The following is a 7,469-nucleotide window of genomic DNA, read 5'->3' on the forward strand; positions in this document are numbered from 1 at the left end:
GGTGGACCGGTGCTTGGGTGCTGCCCTTTCTTGGACAAGCATCCCACTTATGATTAACCCATATTGCAAGCATCCGCAACTACAAAAGAAGTATTAAAGTAAACCTAACCATAGCATGAAACATATGGATCCAAATCACCCCCTTACGAAGCAACACATAAACTAGGGTTTAAGCTTCTGTCACTCTAGCAACCCATCCTCTACTTATTACTTCCCAATGCCTTCCTCTAGGCCCAAACAATGGTGAAGTGTCATGTAGTCGACGTTCACATAACACCAGTAGAGGAAAGACAACATACATCTCATCAAAATATCAAACGAATACCAAATTCACATGACTACTTATAGCAAGACTTCTCCCATGTCCTCAGGAACAAACGTAACTACTCACAAATCATATTCATGTTCATAATCAGAGGGGTATTAATATGCATATAGGATCTGAACATATGATCTTCCACCAAATAAACCAACTAGCATCAACTACAAGGAGTAATCAACACTACTAGCAACCCACAGGTGCCAATCTGAGGCTTTGGGACAAAGATTGGATACAAGAGATGAACTAGGGTTCTAGAGGAGATGGTGCTGGTGAGGATGTTGATGGAGATTGACCCCCTCCCAATGAGAGGATCGTTGGTGATGACGATGGCGATGATTTCCCCCTCCCGGAGGAAAGTTTCCCCGGCAGAACGGCTCCGCCGGAGCCCTAGATTGGTTCCGCCAAGGTTTCGCCTCGTGGCGGCGGTGTTTCTTCCCGAAAGCTTGCTTATGATTTTTTCCAGGGTAAAAGACACCATATAGCCAAAGATGGACACCATAGGCCTGCCAGGTAGCCCACGAGGCAGGGGGCGCGCCCAGGGGGGTAGGGCGCGCCCCCCACCCTCGTGGCCAGGGTGTGGGCCCCCTCTGGTACTTTCTTCACTCAGTATTTTTTATTAATTCCAAAAACTGCTTCCATGAAGTTTCAGGACTTTTGGAGCTGTGCAGAATAGGTCTCTAATATTTGCTCCTTTTCCAGCCCAGAATTCCAGCTGCCGGCGTTCTCCCTCTACATGTAAACCTTGTAAAATAAGAGAGAATAGGCATAAGTATTGTGACCTAACGTGCAATAACAGCCCATAATGACATAAATATCGATATAAAAGCATGATGCAAAATGGACGTATCAGGCTACTATCTGTATTGGTATTTTTCCTTTTGCGTCACTTACCTCAAAGCCGGTCAGCAGGCTGCTGCAGGCTTCGGTCAGTCTGCTCTTGGCGGACTGAACCCTCTCAATCACCGTACCCATAAGGATACGGTGTTCATCCACGATGGAAGCGCCTCGTAGTGCTTCCCGCAGATTATCCGGTGCCTCTGGTTGGACAGAGGTCACCGGCGGGACAGGCACACCTCCTCCTTTCGGGAGAGGCTGCTCGCTTGACTCTGGAGCCGTATAGGTCTCCGAAATGGTATTCGGCTGAGGGCCGAATTGGATATGGCCCCCATCGCCAGTCTCCATGGGGGCTTTCTCCCCCGTGTGTCCGGTGGCCGAGGAGTCATCCTCTGGTGCAACCTTGACGACCTCTTGAACCTCTCCCTGGCCCGGGCAGGTCCTTTGGGACAGCACCTCGTCGTCGCCCTTGGCCGGGGGGGAGTGGGCGGCCAGCGGCGACTTGTTGGCCATCGCCTTTGAATCTAGCGAACCTCCTGATAAGGATCGCTGGGAGCTGTCGTGGGCCGGACTATAATAGCATAATTCAACATATTAACACCATGAGGCGAAGAGGCAGGATGCACGGACGAAAACGAGTTCTTCAGTACTTACGATGCGGCCAGGGGCTTGCTCCGGGGGCGTTGCTCTGGACTGCTGTCGATGTCCCATGCGGAGTTATCCGCAAGGGAGCCTTCCCCCTCTTGGACGCCTCCGCCTCCAGACTAGTGGAGGCCGCCCTCTTCTTCCTTCCCCCATCAGGGGGAGGGTTGTTTTCCTCCTCCTCCTCGCCTCATCCTCGGCGGCAGAGGAATGGGTCTTGTCGTCTTCGGACGTCACGTCCGAAGCACCCTTGCGACGAGGGCCACCTTTGGCCCCCTTGGCCTTCTTCTTGGCCTTCTTCTCCGGCGGCTGATAGGGTGCTGGGACCAGCATCTTCACCAAGAGCGGGATGACTGGTTCTTTGGGCAGCGGGGCCGGACATTGAATCCGCTCCGCTTTCTCTGCCCATACCTGAAAGAGTAAATTAGTAAAACTTAGCTACCCTCCTTGAACAAGCAGGTAGAGGGTACGCCTTGAGACATGGAGGACTTATCGCATTGGCGGGATGGGCAAGATCGTGCCCGCGGTCCGAGTCTACGGCCGTTGGCTTCTCGTTGCCCTTGAAGAGCAACTTCCAGGCCTCTTCGTGAGTGGTTCCGAAGAGCCTCACCAAGGTCTGGTGCTTCTCCGGATCAAATTCCCATAAAGGGCATGTTCGGCTCTGGCATGGGAGGATCCGGCGAACTAACATCACCTGGATCACATTGACGAGCTTGATGTTTTTATCTACCATGCTCTGGATGCGCGTTTGCAGTGCCAGCAGTTCGTCCGACGAAGACCAATTTGGGCCCTTCTCTATCCAGGAGGTGAGCCGCATTGGAGCTCCGGACTTGAACTCGGGAGCCGCGGCCCAAGTGGTGTCATGCGGCTCTGTGACATAGAACCACAGTTTTTGCCACTCCTTGACGGTCTCCACGAGCGTACCTTTGGGCCATGTGACATTGGGCATCTTGCTCACCATGGCTCCTCGACTCTGCGTGCTGGCCATCAACCACCTTCGGCTTCACGTTGAAGATCTTGAGCCACAGTCCGAAGTGGGGTTGGATGCGGAGGAAGGCCTCACACACGACAATGAATGCCGAGATATTGAGGAAGGAGTTCGGGGCTAGATCATGGAAATCTAGCCCGTAATAGAACATCAGTCTGCGAACGAAAGCGTGGAGAGGAAACCCTAACCCGCAGACGAAATGGGGGATGAACACCACCCTCTCGTTGGGCTTCGGGGTGGGGACGACTTGCCCCTTGGCTGGAAGACGGTGGGCGATTTCCTTCGCCAGATACCCGGCCGCCTGAAGCTCGGTGATGTCCTTCTCCTTTACGGAGGAGGCCATCCACTTGCCTTGACCTCCAGATCTGGACATGGTTGAGTGTTTCTTGAGGCGGAAAAGATGAGGACTTGGGCGCTGGAGCTCGAGAATGGAGGGGCATAGAAGGAGAAGGCGTGGGTGAAGAAGAGGAATCCTTATCTCCTCTTATAAAAGGCAGTGAATCCTTAACGCCTCCCCACTTGCTTTAAAACTCACCTATTCCCAAGGGCTGTGCAAACGACACCGTTGGATTACTGATGTCTACTACACAACCTTCTTCTTGTAGACATTATTGGGCCTCCAAGTGCAGAGGTTTGTAGGACAGTAGCAAACTTCCCTCAAGTGAATGACCTAAGGTTTATCAATCTGTGGGAGACATAGGATGACGATGGTCTCTCTCAAGCAACCCTGCAACCAAATAACAAACAGTCTCTTCTGTCCCCAACACACCCAATACAATGTTAAATTGAATAGGTGCACTAGTTCGGCAAAGAGATGGTGATACAAGTGCAATATGGATGGTAGATATGGGTTTTTGTAATCTGAAAATATAAAAACAGCAAGGTAACTAATAAAGTGAGCGTAAACGGTATTGCGATGCGTTGAAACAACGCCTAGGGTTCATACTTTCACTAGTGCAAGTTCTCTCAACAATAATAACATAATTGGATCATATAACTATCCCTCAACATGCAACAAAGAGTCACTCCAAAGTCACTAATAGCGGAGAACAAACAAAGAGATTATTGTAGGGTACGAAACCACCTCAAAGTTATCCTTTCGGATCGATCTATTCAAGAGTCCGTAGTAAAATAACACGAAGCTATTCTTTCCGTTAGATCTATCATAGAGTTCGTACTAGAATAACACCTTAAGACACAAATCAACCAAAACCCTAATGTCACCTAGATACTCCAATGTCACCTCAAGTATCCATGGGTATGATAATACGATATGCATCACACAATCTTAGATTCATCTATTCAACCAACACAAAGTACTTCAAAGAGTGCCCCAAAGTTTCTACCGGAGAGTCAAGACGAAAACGTGTGCCAACCCCTATGCATAAGTTCACAAGGTCACTGAACCCGCAAGTTGATCATCAAAACATACATCAAGTAGATCACGTGAATATCCCATTGTCACCACAGATAAGCACATGCAAGACATACATCAAGTGTTCTCAAATCCTTAAAGACTCAATCCGATAAGATAACTTCAAAGGGAAAACTCAATCCATTACAAGAGAGTAGAGGGGGAGAAACATCATAAGATCCAACTATAGTAGCAAAGCTCGCGATACATCAAGATCGTGCCAAATCAAGAACACAAGAGAGAGAGAGAGAGATCAAACACATAGCTACTGGTATATACCCTCAGCCCCGAGGGTGAACTACTCCCTCCTCGTCATGGAGAGCATCGGGATGATGAAGATGGCCACCGTTGAGGGATCCCCCCTCCGGCAGGGTGCCGGAACAGGGTCCCGATTGGTTTTTGGTGGCTACAGAGGCTTGCAGCGGCGGAACTCCCGATCTAGGTTATTTTCTGGAGGTTTCTGTATTTGTAGGAATTTTTGGCGTAGGTCTCACGTCAAGATGGTTCCCGAGTCGTCCACGAGGCAGGCCCACGCGCCCAGGGGGTGGGCGCGCCCCCGACCCTCGTGGACGGCCCGGGACTCTTCTGGCCCAACTCTTTTACTCCGGGGTCTTCTTTTCGTCCATAAAAAATCGTCAAAAATTGGCACATCAATTGGACTCCGTTTGGTATTCCTTTTCTGTAAAACTCAAAAACAAGGAAAAAACAGAAACTGGCACTGGGCTCTAGGTTAATAGGTTACTCCCAAAAATCATATAAATTAGCATATAAATGCATATAAAACATCCTAGAAGGATAATATAATAGCATGAACATTTCATAAATTATAGATACGTTGGAGACGTATCAGCATCCCCAAGCTTAATTCCTGCTCGCCTCGAGTAGGTAAATGATAAAAGAAATAATTTATGAAGTGTGAATGCAAGCAGGTGCACAAGTTTGATCAATGATAATTTTAATCACCTTTTTTAGCATCATTATATGTCATAACAGTAGCTGAACTCATAAAAATTTTCATGATCAAGTAACAAGCTATTCACATGTTAAAGCACAGACCATAAACTTTCTTGAAAACTAACAAACTATGTTCTCAGTCATCAAACAATTGCAATTCATCTTATTTTCAGGAAGGGTCTATGTAAGAGCTTTGATTTAGAAAATCCCACATACTCAACTATCATATAGTCTTCCATGATTGCTACCACTCAAAGCATATTTTTAGAACAAATAGCATCCATCGAACACAGAGAAAGATAGGGGCTTAATGTTTCGCCTCCCAACTTATTTATCATATAGATAATTGTCAACAATAAAATTCATGATCAAATATATTTGGATGGCCATATATGCTTAGATCTTCCATCAAATGATGCTTGCCAACTAAAGAGTAGGTTGGAATGAGAAGGAATACTATTGACTCTTGCATAAAAGTAAAAGATAGGCCCTTCGCAGAGGGAAGCAGGGATTTGCAGAGGTGCCAGAGCTCGAAGCTAAAATGGAGATGAAAATAATTTTGAGAGGTATGCTTTCATTGTCAACATAACGACCAAGAGTTCCCAATATCTTCCATACTAGATACATTATAGGCGGTTCCCAAACAGAAAGGTAAAGATTTTACTCCCCCTCCACCAACAATCACACTCCACGGCTTGTCCGAAACAACGGGTGTCGTCCAACTTTCAACAATCCTGGGGGAGTTTGTTTAAATTATTTGCGAATTTGTTTTTGATCTTTTGATCATAGGACTGGGCATCCCAGTTACCAGCCATTTTCTCGTGAATGATGAGCGGAGTCCACTCATCGTGAGAATAACCCACCTAGCATGGAAGATACTGACAGCCCCTAGTCGCTACATGAGCGATTCGGGCATACAAAACAGATTATTATTTGAAAGTTTAGAGTTTGGCACATGCAAATTTACTTGGAACGGCAGGTAAATACCGCATATAGGTAGATATGGTGGACACTCATGGAAGAAACTTGGTTCAAGGAATTTGGATGCACAAGCAGTATTCCCGCTTAGTACAGATATTTTGGCTAGCAAATGATTCTAAATAGCAAGCACCACATGTTGGAGGATCTATAACAATATAACTTCTATACAAATATACCCAAGCATAACTCATTATGTTGTCTTCCTTGTCCAACTTCAACTAATTTGCTCAGGTTTGAAAATAATTAATGGGGCTCACAATCATAGAAGATGTCTAAGATAGTATATTTATATGTGAAATATCTCTTCCTTCAATATTCTTTCATGAATTGTTCAAGTGACCAATACAATGTTTGCTAACCTTCAATAAATTTACCACCTCTACTTCTTATATGTGAAGGCATTACTCCCCATGGGAAAGGCATATGAAACATATTGTGACATCCGAATAATTAAGCTATAGTAACCCTCTACTACTGATGCCAAGTCACAACGATTACTAATGTTAATCTAAAATAGCAACATAAACAAGAAATTAAATGCCTTTTTATAATTAACAAAATTTTAAACTATTTTATTTTGGAGTTCAACTTTTGTGGCAGTGGACTAGATTGAAATACTAATCTAGGTACAACTTTTGTATTTTATAAAACAAAAATAAACTGGTAAATAAAAGAAGATAAAAGGGGAAAATAAGTAAAAAGAAAATAGAAAACAGAAAAACAACTCCCCCATGGGCCAACCGGCCCAGCTAGCAGACCTTGCCCAGCCCAACCGGGTCACCTCCCTCCTCGCTACAGGAGCGGAGACACGGCGTGGCGCCCATCGACCGGCGCCACTGCCGACGACGCCCACGCGCCGCCCATCTGACGGTCCGCGGAGGGGATAAGGCCACACCCAGCCCCCTCTCCCTCGCGGAGGAACCCTAGCGTGCCCCAATCCCCACCCCCACGCTCTCTCTCCCTCCCGAGCTCGTCCGCCTGTTGCCGTCGTCGTGTCGTCGCCGTTGCCGTGGCCTCGACCACTCCCCGGCCAAGCCTTCGTATCCAGAAGAAGCTGGCCATCGTACTCAACCCCGAAGTGGACTGCCTCGAGCCGGATCGACAAGACGGCGCCACATCCGTCGATCCCCTCCGTCGACAACCGCTTCTGTTCGTCTTCGATTCGCCCATCTTCGAGCAGCTCCGGCATCCCCGAGTCCTCCTTGGGCTCCGATGTGAGCTCCGCCACTTCCCCTTTTATTCCCGAGCTCGGATTCGAGCTCGAGCACCCTCGCTGCCGCTCCGTAGCTATTGTCGCCGGCGCGACCGAAACCGCCGTAGCACCGCCTCCTCGC

Source organism: Aegilops tauschii, chromosome 2 (assembly GCF_002575655.3).
Source record: "Aegilops tauschii subsp. strangulata cultivar AL8/78 chromosome 2, Aet v6.0, whole genome shotgun sequence".
NCBI classification, from domain to species: domain Eukaryota; kingdom Viridiplantae; phylum Streptophyta; class Magnoliopsida; order Poales; family Poaceae; genus Aegilops; species Aegilops tauschii.